A 13067-nucleotide genomic window follows, 5' to 3' on the forward strand; every position below is an offset into this window, starting at 1 on the left:
ATTGTTCCTAATTTTTCTGTTTGCAACCCACCCCAAAAATCTCAATCTGACAATAGGCTATGGTCCATGTTCCATGATACTCATCTGGGTATTGACAGATGGCAAAAGCATACCACAGTCTACAGACAAAGTTGTGCTCTCAGATACAACTGAGGGTGGAAAAATGCAGGCCTAATCTGGCTAACTGTATATAGCAAATTTAGGCCTCAATTTTTTCCCAAAACTTAAACAGGAGCATTAGCCGTTAAAACCGCTGGATTCAGAAATCCTAACCTTTAGCCAATAAGCAATTATTTATTACTAATTAAGTAACTTCAGCACTGAGTATTTCTATCACCTCCAGGGATAATAAACAGAATAACACCATTCCTGCTTTGCTTTTTCTTTTCAGAGAAAGAAATAAAACAATGTGCAGTCTGATCCCAGGAAAAACTCCTCACTTACCCAACACATGAAATAGATTTTAGATTTCATATAGTCATTATCAAAAATATCGATTATCAGTTAAATCGCCAAATTAGTTGATAGGCAGAGAAATCTGTTGGATCAACTTTTATTAAAATGTACAACTCACAACCAAATTAAAATGGATAGTTACATGAATTCAATGTCTAATCTAAAGACAAAGGCTCAAACTAACTTAAACAAAAATATTGCAGACATAGACGAGTTAGTCACAAAAGAAATTAACAAAAGAGAGTAAGACCAAGAATGCAAGATCCCACACACACCAAACACCAGATCCCGATGCAAGACTCAAATCCTCCAGAAGGCAACCGCAAAAAATTAAAAACAGGTCCACATTTGTGTAGTTGAAAGAGGGCGAAGGACATCCAGTCTTCTCCTGGACTATGTATATTTAACGAATCATCAGGGGAGGATGCTTGGCCTGATAGATTGAGGCCAAGTTAAGGTGTGGAAAGGGGGGTCAGACAAGGACTGTGTAGCAGAACCAGGGGTGTGGGGTTTCCACGTCACAAGTTGAATAACTAAAACACACAAACGAAGTATAATTAAACAAGGAAAGTTTATTGGGGGAAACTCACAAAGGGGAAGGGGGGAAATCAGGCAACCAGTCCAATTCCACAATCCGTATCCGTATTCCAAAGTCCAAATCCAAAGTCCAAATCCAAAGCCGGGTTCTCAACAAAACGAGTCGATACACAAGCAGGTAGTCAGGCAGTCCAGGTCACAACAGTAATTCAATCAGATATTTGATATTTCGCAATCTCTCTCTCTCTCTCTCTCTCTCTCTCTCTCTCTCTCTCCTCCCTCCCTCCCTCCAACGTGCTGCCAGGTACCTGTTCTCCACTACCAATCCCTTTACTTTGAAGTGTTTTCTGAGGGTTTTTGGGTGCTTAACTACAGCCAGTTAACATCTGTTGCGGTGGACATTCAGGGGTTGATATCTACTGTTGCCATTTGAGAAATCTGAATCTAGCATCTGGGCCTGATGTTTCTTGGTGTTTGATGTGCGTAGTGTCTGATATTTTTGTCTTACACCTCATCAGGCATTTTTACATTTTCCTCTCTATCATTTTGGAATATTCAAATGTCTTTTGGTTTGTGGAACTTTGGTCCTGGTTTTTCGTGGGACTATTTTGGGAGAAACAGGCTGTGGTTTGGTATTTTCCTTCACTCATTTCTTTTGTGACTGAACCTGTCCATGTCTGTAATATTTGTTGGTTAACCTCTTCACGCAATGCCCCAAGTGGTCAGCACGCTGGCATGCCTAGATTGTTCAATTCAGACATACTGTGCTCCTGCAACCAAATTATGAGTTGAAAACACAAACTCTGTGTTCTAGCTTTATTAGTCGGCGATTCAGGGGAACCATGCCGAAGACGGAGTTTCTAAGCACCATCATTGTCATGCTGGTTGTCCATTTACCCCTCCATGCAGTCTTATCTGTAACTATACTCCCCACATAACCTTATCATTGGTTTTACATGTAGAGATGTCCCTTTCGAGACTGAGTGGTCATATATTGTCTTGGATAATCAGTTTATGAAATATACACCACCTTCCAAAACAAATGTGCGTAATACCACACATGCTGTTTACGGTGTTGTCGCCCTTTGTAGTACAATCTGGCTTAATCAACAATTAATCTCTCTAATAGGAGACAGAATAAGCTTTCTAACAATGTATAATATGTCTAATTTTACTTTTGGAATAGCGTTTTATAGCTCAGCGTAAACTAAAGTTTTGTCTCATTATCAGTGCATTAACCATTCAGTCTGAGGTAGCAGTAAAAGACATTGCACCTGGCAAAACTTTATTGATGACTTTCGTCATTTCTTGAAAGATATTATTATTCTTGAGAACTTCTGAGCATGGCTAAGGCATATATATAGACATAACTGACATAGTTAAGAGACCTAGCTGGAGTAAGACAGAAGCGGAGAGAACGACTGAATTGATTTACTGTCTCTGTCTCTATCTTCTGAACACAGATAACATTTCATCATCGCTATGTAAGTAATACCGGTCAACATATTTCGGTTATATACATTATTTTTTAAATTGAGTGTCTTTAAATAGGTTAGTGGTATTTTATAATGCCGATATTTTACACTGTAATGTAAGCGTTCGTTGGTAGCTTAGTAGTTTTTGTGTTTCAGGCACCAGATATGACGTGAAACATCGTCAAAACGTGGATGGTTGAATAATGTTTTCATATTGTCTCATCCACAAACAAGAAAACATTACATACTGTAGAATACATAAATACATAAAATAGTTAATTATTACCCATTTAGGCACTGTACCGCATTGTGTGACAATGTTTTTGCATTACTTTTTAATCTGATATCAATGTCTAATCTTAAACCTTCATAATGGGCTCATTTATGCTTTAAAGTGGACAAAAGCTTCATAGATCTTTAGTAATTCTACATATCCACTCTTAGATTTTATGAAGTTGTGGTTAAGGAGTTTTTGATCCAGGACATGTATAGTTTAACCTGTTGTATATATGGGATCTCTCAGTATTTCATTGCAAACTAAAAAGAGCAAATCCATTTTTGCCTTTTTGCCCAGACAATTGCTTTGTGGCACTTTAATTCTTTCTAAATTATGAATATACACTGCCGGTCAAAAGTTTTAGAACACCCTCATTTTTCCAAGTTTTATTTAAATTTAAGCAGTTCAAGTCCAGTGAATGACCTGAAATGGTACAAAGGTAAGTGGTAAACTGCCACTGTAACTGAGGTTAAAAAAAAGTTTAGGTTACCAAAAACTGAAAAATAATGTAAATTTCAGAGTTATAAAAAAAGGGGGACAAGTAATGGATTAACAACATACAGCTTTTCTGCAGCAATGGAAGTAAATTAAGCCTTGACAGTTGATGCAAACAATTCCAACAGGTGTCCCAGCTTTTGTTGATCACTTATAAACCCTCTTGTCTGTATAAAATCAGTGTTGGAACAGACTGTATTACTACACCCTCTGAAGCATGATTTGGACAATATTGCACTGCAGGAAGTATTATATTGCTATCATAATGGCGAGAAAAAGGAAATTAACAAAGGAATACAGACAAACCATTATAACCCTTAAAAGTGTAGGTCTTTCCTTTAGAGAAATTGCAAAGAAGGCCAAGGTGTCAGTGAGTACAGTTTCCTACACCATCAAAATGCACTTGGAAACTCTGACAAGAAGAGGTCCGGCAGACCCAAAGCCACAACAGAATCAGAAGACAAGTTTCTGAGAGCCAACAGCTTGCGTGATAGGCAGCTCATAGGACAACATCTTCAAGCACAGCTTAACAGTGGTCGAAGTAAGCAAGTCTCAGTTTCAACAAGACGAGAAGACATCAAGTTGCAGGTCTGACAGGTTGAGTGGCAGTACAAAAGCCATTGCTAAAATGGCTAAATAAGAAAAAGAGGCTTGCCTGGGCCATGAAGCACCGGCAGTGAACTACTGAAGACTGTAAGAAGGTCTTATGGACCGATGAATCTTCGGTTCATCACACAGGGTTTTTGTATGCCGTCAAGTAGGTGAAAAGATGGTTTTTCGGTGTGTGACCCCAACTGTCAAACATGGAGGAGTTAGCGTGATGGTCTGGGGCTCTTTTGCTGGATCCAGAGTTGACGACTTGCACAGAGTGACTGGCACCCTGAACCAAAAGGGTTACCACAGCATTTTTCAGTGCCATCCAATACCCTCTGGTCAATGCCTGGTTGGTCAAAGGTTCATCCTACAGCAAGATAATGACCCAGGACATACCTCCAGGCTATGTCAGAACTATCTTAGAAGAAAAGAACAAGACGGTAGGCTTCAAATCATGGAATGGCCAGCACAGTCTCCAGACTTAAACCCCATCGAGCTGGTTTGGGTTGAACTGGACAAAACGGTGAAAGCAAAGCAACCTACGAGTGCAACGCATTTGTGGGAACTTCTGCAACAGTGTTGGGAAGATCTTTCGAACAATATTTGATTTCCATTGTAGAACGAATGCCACAAGTGTGTTCAGCTGTTATATCTGCAAAAGGTGGCTACTTTGAGTCAAAAAATTAGAATAAATTATGTTGAACAGAATGATTCCATGATTTATTTTTTTATTTCCAATTGTTTATTTGTTCTATGCTTTAATTTCAGAGTACATTGAGACAACTGTGTAAATTTCAATAAAAACAGGAAAAATGGAGGTGTTCTAAAACATTTGACCAGTAGTGTATATTAAACTAAGTATTTAGTATTTTAAATGGTACAAATGTCCTGCTTCATTTAAGCCATTACATGTCTCTGTGATGCTCACACCTGGAGTTATAAAGCTTTACATAGGGTACCGCCTGAATGGGCATGGAGACAGAAACATGCACTGTTCCTACAATCAGGTGAAATACAATGAAATATTGCATGGAATATAAGCTAGTTTGCCATATCAAATTATATTGGGGGCAACATAGCTCAGGAGGTAAGAGTGGTTGTCTGGCAGTCAGAGGGTTGCCGGTTCAATCCCCCGCCCTGGGCGTGTCGAAGTGTCCCTGAGCAAGACACCTAACCCCTAATTGCTCCCAACGAGCTGATTGGTACCTTGCATGGCAGCATTTCACCGTTGGTGTGTGTGTGAATGGGTGAATGAGGGGCATCAATTGTAAAGCGATGTGGATAGAAGCGCTATATAAATGCAATCCAATCCATCCAAGGGGATCATTTAAAAACTAGATACCTAATACACCAGTGGTCATCTTGTCAACAAATGTATCTGTTTTGAGCCCACTGCCCCACAGGCTCCAGTGCAACCACTGATATCATTACATTACAATCACTTGGCAGACACTCTAATCCAGAGTGACATACCCTTGTGGACAACATTACATTACATTACATTCATTTAGCAGATGCTTTTATCCAAAGCGACGTACAAAAAGTGCATTTTCATGATCGTAGACAACTGCTGAACACTGGTTCAGTAAGGTACAATTACTTATTTTGTAAAGCTATTTCTAGCCGAGAACAAAGAACACTATCCTGGTCTAACATCTGCAAAGCCAAACTAGGCAGAAGAATAAGCTAGAGTATTAGGACAAATACAATTTACCAAGAAGTGCAGGGATGGGGCAACATGTAACAAGTGACAGGAAAAAGGGTTTTTTTTTTAAATAAATATATATACACAGCATGGTGGTGGTTATTCTAGGTATAGTCTGAAGAGATGAGTCTTCAGGCCACGGCGGAAGATGGATAGTGAGGGGGAGGTTCGGAGAGGGACGGGGAGTTCGTTCCACCACTGGGGAGCTAGGGTGGAGAAGCTCTGTGATCCCTTTGGGCGGGTGGGAGGGGTTGCAAGACGCCCTGCTGCCGCAGAGCGGAGTGGTCGAGCAGGCACATAGAATTGAGTCATGTCCTGCAAGTAGATGGGGGCCGTCCTGTTGGCGGCAGTGTAGGCAAGGGTCAGGGCTTTGAATCGGATCCTGGCAGCGACCGGTAGCCAGTGAAGTGATCGCAGCAGAGGAGTGACGTGGGAGAATTTGGGGAGGTTGTAGATGAGTCGGGCAGCGGCATTCTGAATCATCTGTAGTGGCTGTATGGCACAAGCTGGCAGGTTTGCAAGGAGAGAGTTGCAGTAATCAAGGCGAGAGGTCACCGTAGCCTGGACGAGCAGCTGGGTGGAGTGCGTCGTCAGGTATGGTCGAATCCTCCTGATGTTGTATAGGAGGAATCTGCAGGACCGTGATGTTGCCTTGATGTGCTCCTTGAGGTCCAGCTGGTCATCCAGGACCACCCCCAGGCTCTTTGCAGAGTGAGAGGCAGTCACTGTGGTGCCATCAACCGTGATTGAGAGTTCACGAAGCAAGGAGGTCTTGTACGGGAAGAAGAGCAGCTCAGTTTTGTTGAGGTTGAGCTTCAGATGGTGGCTGGCCATCCAAGTGGAGATGTCAGCCAGGCAGGCAGAGATCTTATCATTGATCTGTGTGTCCGAGGGGGGGAAAGAAAAGAAGAGTTGTGTGTCATCTGCATAACAATGATAGGAAAAACCATGTGAATTAATGACTGAACCAAGAGATCTGGTGTATAAGGAGAACAGCAGAGGACCCAGTACAGATCCCTGCGGCACTCCCGTAACAAGTGGATGAGAGGCAGAGGCAGACCCCTTCCAGGTGACCTGGTAGGTCCTATCTGCAAGATAGGAAGAGAACCAAGACAGGGCAGTCCCGGCAATTCCCATCCCAGCCAAGGTGGAGAGGAGTATTTTATGGTTGACCGTGTCAAAAGCTGCAGACAGGTCAAGAAGGATCAGGACAGAGGAGAGGCGTGAGGCTCTTGCAGTGGCAAGTGCCTCCGTCACAGCTAGTAGTGCAGTCTCTGTTGAGTGCCCGGATCGGAAGCCAGACTGGTGAGGGTCTAGCAGGTTGTTCTGATGGAGAAAAGAGGTTAATTGTTTAAGAACTGCTCGTTCGAGGGTTTTGGACAGAAAGGGTAGAAGGGATACGGGTCGATAATTTGTTACATCAGAGGGGTCTAAGGTGGGTTTTTTGAGTAGTGGGGTAACACGAGCCGTCTTAAAAACAGAGGGAACATGACCAGAGGAGAGAGAGGAATTAACAATGGAAGACAGATAGGGAAGGAGCTCGCTGGAGATAGATTGGAGAACTTTAGATGGGATGGGGTGGAGTGGACAGGTGGTTGCGCGATGAGAGGTGATGAGTTGTAATACATCGGAGTCCTCCAGCATTTCAAAGGAGGTCAGTGTGGCTGTGGGGTTGTCCTGGGGGGTTGGGGGGCTCACTGGATGGGTGAAGGAGTTCCGGATTGTAGCCACCTTTCCTTCAAAGGCGGCCAGAAAGTCATCTGCGGAGAGGGAAGAGGGAGGTGGGGGTGGAGGAGGAATGAGGAGGGAAGAGAAGGTGGAGAATAGTTTACGTGGATTAGAGACACATGCGCTGATCTTGGATTGGAAAAAAGAGGCTTTTGCAGATGTGAGGGCAGATGTAAAAGTCGCCAGCAGGGTATGGTATGCGGTCAGGTCATCAGAGGATCGGGATTTTCTCCACTTTCTCTCTGCAGCCCGCAGTAATGTTCTGCTGGAGTGTAGTGGCTCGGTCAGCCATGGGCAGGGGGGTGAGGAGCATGCTGGTTTGGAGACAAGAGGACAAAGTGAGTCGAGGGACTGAGAGAGGCAGGAGTTGAGGGTGGAGGTGGCAAGGTCAACTGGCAGGTTAGAGAAAGACGCAGGAGGGGGAAGTGTAGACAGAGCAGAACATCATGGATTACTGCCAGGAATACACAAAATGTGGCACCACCAAGAAGGCACAGAGGCCCATTTACAATCAATTAGAAAGCGTTTGTTAGTATAATTGATTAACCTATCTCAACAAAAGAATGTATGACTAGATAACCAATTTTTACACAGCTATGCCTATAATATCCTTTTAAACATGCTGTAGTGCAGCCTCTTATCAAAAATAATAATCTTGACCCTTCTGTTTTATCTAACTTCAGGCCAATTTCCAAGCTACCTTTTCTGTCTAAAGCTCTGGAGAGAGTAGTTTTTATTCAACTACAAACGCTTTTTTTAGATAACCATGGCATCTGTGAGAAGTTTCAGTGTGGTTTTAAATTATGCCATAGTACTGAAACAGCTCTTTTTTTAATAGTTTTTTTTAGTTTTAGTTTTTAACGATCTTCTCTTAACTGTTCATTCAGGGAGCTCTACTATTCTGGTGCTTCTAGACCTCACTGCTGCCTTCGACACTGTGCATCATAAGATCCTTTCATCATGTCTGGAACAGTACGTAGGCATCAAAGGTACTGCCCTCAAATGGTTTCAATCATACCTGACAGACAGGAGTTTTTCGGTTCACCTAGGCGAATATTCTTCAATTGCGGCCCCACTTATTGTGGGGTTCCCCAAGGCTGCATTTTGGGCCCCATCCTCTTTTCTTTGTATATGCTGCCCTTGGGGTCCATTTTTAAGAAACATAATATTCCCTTTCATTGTTTTGCCGATGATATACAAATTTATCTGCCTATAAAAACAAAAAATAAAGATTCAATGCAGCTTTTATTGAACTGCTTAAAAGACATCAAAACTTGGATGGATTTAAATTTCCTCAATCTTAATGAAAATAAGACTGAGATCATTATGTTTGGACGACCTGACCTACTGGATGACCCTGATGGTACTCTTGGCCCCGTAGCTTCTTATAATCGATCTTTTGTTAAGAATCTTGGCGTGATTCTTGACAGCTCCCTCAAGTTTGATAAACAGATTAGTTCAGTTGTCAAAGCAAGCTTTTTTCAGTTAAGATGTCACGGGGAGCAGTGCAGGTGGACCCAAATGCAAGACGCAGACACAGATAATGCAGGGAGAAACCAGATGTGATTTATTTCCAGGTACAGGGAACCAGGCTGGGAACCAGAGGGACAAGGCAGGTGTGGTTTGAATGATGAACAGGAGATGGCACAGGCTGGATAGCGTCCAGGGAGCAGGCACAGGGCTGGACAGCGGCAGAGAGCAGGCACAGGGCTGGACAGCGGCAGAGAGCAGGCACAGGGCTGGACAGGAAGGTCGGCGGAAGGGGAGGGAGCTGGAACTGGCAAACTACAAACATGAAAACAAGACAGGACGAAAGACAAGACAGAACGACCATGGAGACTGGACACACTAGACCAACAAGACAGATCCAATTAACAGGGTATTGAACAAACACGGGATCGGGGAAGCAGGTAGGCGAACCGAAGAGAATAAAAAAAGAACACAAACGGAAAAAAGTCGTTTTAAATAATCACTAGGACTGGAGCCGAAGTAACGCATCAGACTGAAAAACGTTCTGGCAAGGAGGTGCTGGAAAACCGAGAATATATGCTGTGAACAATCAGTGAATGCTCTGGCAAAGGCGTGCGGAATGCGGAGAGCAGGTGAGGGAAATCAGCTGCTAACGGGGTGGAGCTGATGGCGAGGACCTGCCTACACTGCAGGGAAAGAACAGAGAACAAAGATTGTACGAACAAAGACAAGATACACGAGGCTAACAGAAAACATGAGAAACAAGATGGCTATGACATAGGGCTTTACCTTGGCCAAAAGTCTTATCTCACTCCCAAAAATTTTGAGAGTTATTCATGCTTGTATTACCTCTCAGTTAAATTATTGTAACTCTTTGTATGTGGGTGTAGATCAGTCGTCTCTGCGTCGTCTGCAGTTAGTGCAAAATGCAGCCGCTCATCTTCTAACTGGGAAAAGAAAGCGTGATCATATAACACCTGTATTGGCCTACCTCCACTGGCTGCCTGTCCACTTCAGGATTGATTTTAAGATTCTATTGCTTGTTTTTAAGGTTTTAAATGGGCTGGCACCATTTTATCTTGCAGAACTTTTGCAGCATCATACTCCAGTTAGAGCACTAAGGTCGGCCAACCAGATGCTCTTGGATGTTCTGAGATCCAGGCACAAAAATAGAGGAAACCGAGCCTTTGCGGTAGCTGCCCCTAATCTCTGGAACAGCCTACCTTTTCATTTAAGAACTGCTCAGACCCTAGAATCTTTTAAGTCGCTGCTGAAGACTCACCTCTTTTCGTTGGCATTCAATTTGAGCTGAGCTTGTCACCTTGTTTTTATCTTTTATATAATTATTTTATTACCATGTTTATTGTTTCCTTTTATTCTTATTTTTTTTATTACTTTTATATTTGGTTTTGGTATTTTAAGTCTGTTCAAGCACTTTGGTCAACTGTGGTTGTTGTAAATGTGCTATAAATAAACTTGACTTGACTAAAGAAAATGCAGATAAAGAAATTGAAAAAGAACATCTAAAGGGGTCAGGGAAGTCATGGTGCAATCTGAAGAGAAGAGCCTTCAATCTGGATCAGAAGGTGGGTATGTTGTAGTCTGGATTCCCGGTCACTTGTCTCCCCAGTACTGTCTGTGTCTGTGTTCCCTGAGCTGCTTCACTCCCCTGTACTTGTGTGATTTCACTATTCGGGTGGTTCCGGGTTTTCGTGGTTTCCCCCCTTCTTTCCAGTCTCGCTTTACTTACTTCCTGCTTATTTCTAGTTTTACTAATTTCTACTAATCCCTACTAACTTATAGATTGTAAAGTACTAACCTCGCTAATATACTAACATGTGAATATTACTAATGGACTAACACACACTAGTTTTGGGTTTTTGATAGTTTAGATCACTATACTAATACATTAACCAGTCTCCCCTTTTCCATGCTGCGCTGTAGCTCCGCCCCTTTTCTTTCTAGCCTGCTCTAATGCTGAGTTCTGCAATTGCCTGCACCTGTCTCTTGCTCTGACTGCACCTCTCTCTCTCTGCACGTGTTTTACCTGCTTCACCCAGGCCGTCTTTTATCATTGTTGTCTATGTGATTCCAGTCCGCGTTTTGTCAGTCCCCTGTCATTGAATTAGTTTTCCTAATGTTCTTCACCTGGATGTTGTTTGTTACTCCTCCCTCACTCACTTAACCCCTCCTTGATTGTTACCTTCCCCAGTGTATAAATGTCAGTCTTTTCCACCAGCTCAGAGTCAGAACGTTGATCGTATTCATTGTGCCGATTGTTAGTAAGCCTTTGTCTATCGAGATTCCTGCGACACCCCTTTGCCCGACTTCGAGTTTGCCTGCCCGTTTTGGTTTTGTTTGCTTCTGGTTTGACCTTCGCTTCGCCTTGACTTCTCTTTTGCCTGTCCCTTTGTACCTTCGCCATTCTGATCTCCTGGTTTTTGATTTTTTGCCTGTCTTTTCACTATTCTTTTGGAAACTCGATTCGGCACCGTCCTCTCTCTGATTACCTGGCTTCGAACCTCGGACTGATTAAAGGCAACGTATTTTGGATTTCCCTGGTCTGCGTGTGGGTCCTTACACAGAACATCACAGTACGTTCTGACCAGGATGGACCCAGCGGACCCTGCCCAGGTACAATTTGTACTTGGGCAGCAGGGAGCCATGTTGGGACGCCACCAGTCCCACTTGGAGTCGGTCTCTCACCAGCTGCAGACCCTAACCTCCTGCGTGGCGGAGCTGATATCTGCACTCCGGGCTTCCTCGCCTGGCTTCGCTCCCCAGCAACCTGCGGCTCCCGCTACGCCTGACATCCCACCTGTACGTGCTCGTGAACCCCACCTTCCTCCTCCGGAGAAGTACGACGGAGAACCTGGTGGCTGCCGCCCATTCCTTACCCAGTGCCGGCTGATCTTCCAGCTACAGCCAGCTACCTTCCCCACTGAGCAGGCCCGAGTTGCCTACATAATCACGCAGCTCACCGGGCGAGCTAGGAAGTGGGGAATGGCTGCCTGGGAGGAGGGGCTTCCCTGCGTGCAGACCTCCACGCTGCTCGCAGAAGAGATGAAACGGGTCTTCGACCGCTCCAAGCACGGCCATGATGCGGCACAAGAACTCCTGCGCATGCGCCAAGGGGGAATGACGGTGTCGGACTTCGCCATCGACTTTCGTACGCTGGCTACCGCCAGTGGCTGGGAGAAGAAAGCTCAGTACGACACCTTCCTCAATGGCCTGTCTGAGAGCGTGAAGGACGAGCTGCTGACCCGGGACCTGCCCGAGAATCTAAACGATCTCATTGCCCTGGCTATCCGTGTGGATTCACGCATCCGAGAGCGCCAACGGGCTCGCAGTCAAGGGGTCTACAACCGAGCAGTCACTGAGTCTTTTCCACCAGCTCAGAGTCAGAACGTTGATCGTATTCATTGTGCCGATTGTTAGTAAGCCTTTGTCTATCGAGATTCCTGCGACACCCCTTTGCCCGACTTCGAGTTTGCCTGCCCCTTTTGGTTTTGTTTGCTTCTGGTTTGACCTTCGCTTCGCCTTGACTTCTCTTTTGCCTGTCCCTTTGTACCTTCGCCATTCTGATCTCCTGGTTTTTGATTTTTTGCCTGTCTTTTCACTATTCTTTTGGAAACTCGATTCGGCACCGTCCTCTCTCTGATTTACCTGGCTTCGAACCTCGGACTGATTAAAGACAACGTTTTTTGGATTTCCCTGGTCTGCGTGTGGGTCCTTACACAGAACATCACAGGGTAGGGTTTCTTCTGTCCTCATTCCTCATAAGATCTTCAAACCCTACATGCCAGCCAGACCCCTCCGTTCCGCTACCTCAGGACGCCTGGCACCTCTCCCTCTTTGCACCTGCGCTTCCCGAACACGTCTCCTGTCTGTCCTGGCCCCACAATAGTGGAATGACCTCCCCGTGGAGGTCAGAACAGCTGAGACACTGACCCACTTCAAGCGACAACTGAAGACTCACCTCTTCAGGCTGCACCTCTCCCCATCCCTCCCTACCTCCCTGTAATCTCTAAATTACAGGCAACATAGCTCAGGAGGTAAGAGCGATTGTCGGGCAGTCGGAGGGTTGCCGATTCAAACCCCGCCCTGGGCGTGTCAAAGTGTCCTTGAGCAAGACACCTAACCCCTAACTGCTCTGGCGAATGAGAGGCATCAATTGTAAAGCGCTTTGGATAAAAGCGCTATATAAATGCAGTCCATAAATTGACTGTAAGCTTAGGGTTGTAACTAGGTAGCTATTTCGTAGGTGACTTAGTTAATGCACTTGTCTTAACTACTGCTTGTATTTTTGCATAGACTACGTTGTTGCTGT

General features: G+C 44.3%; 1 protein-coding gene across 7 annotated transcripts in view; it reads right to left on the reverse strand.

The window, feature by feature from the left end:
* The window catches only part of LOC118226075 (pyruvate dehydrogenase (acetyl-transferring) kinase isozyme 3, mitochondrial-like), a 56266-nt gene that overhangs the window by 31959 nt on the left and 11240 nt on the right, over positions 1-13067 (reverse strand). The window lies entirely within an intron of this gene.

The sequence above is a fragment of the Anguilla anguilla genome, chromosome 4 (assembly GCF_013347855.1).
Source record: "Anguilla anguilla isolate fAngAng1 chromosome 4, fAngAng1.pri, whole genome shotgun sequence".
Lineage (NCBI taxonomy): Eukaryota > Metazoa > Chordata > Actinopteri > Anguilliformes > Anguillidae > Anguilla > Anguilla anguilla.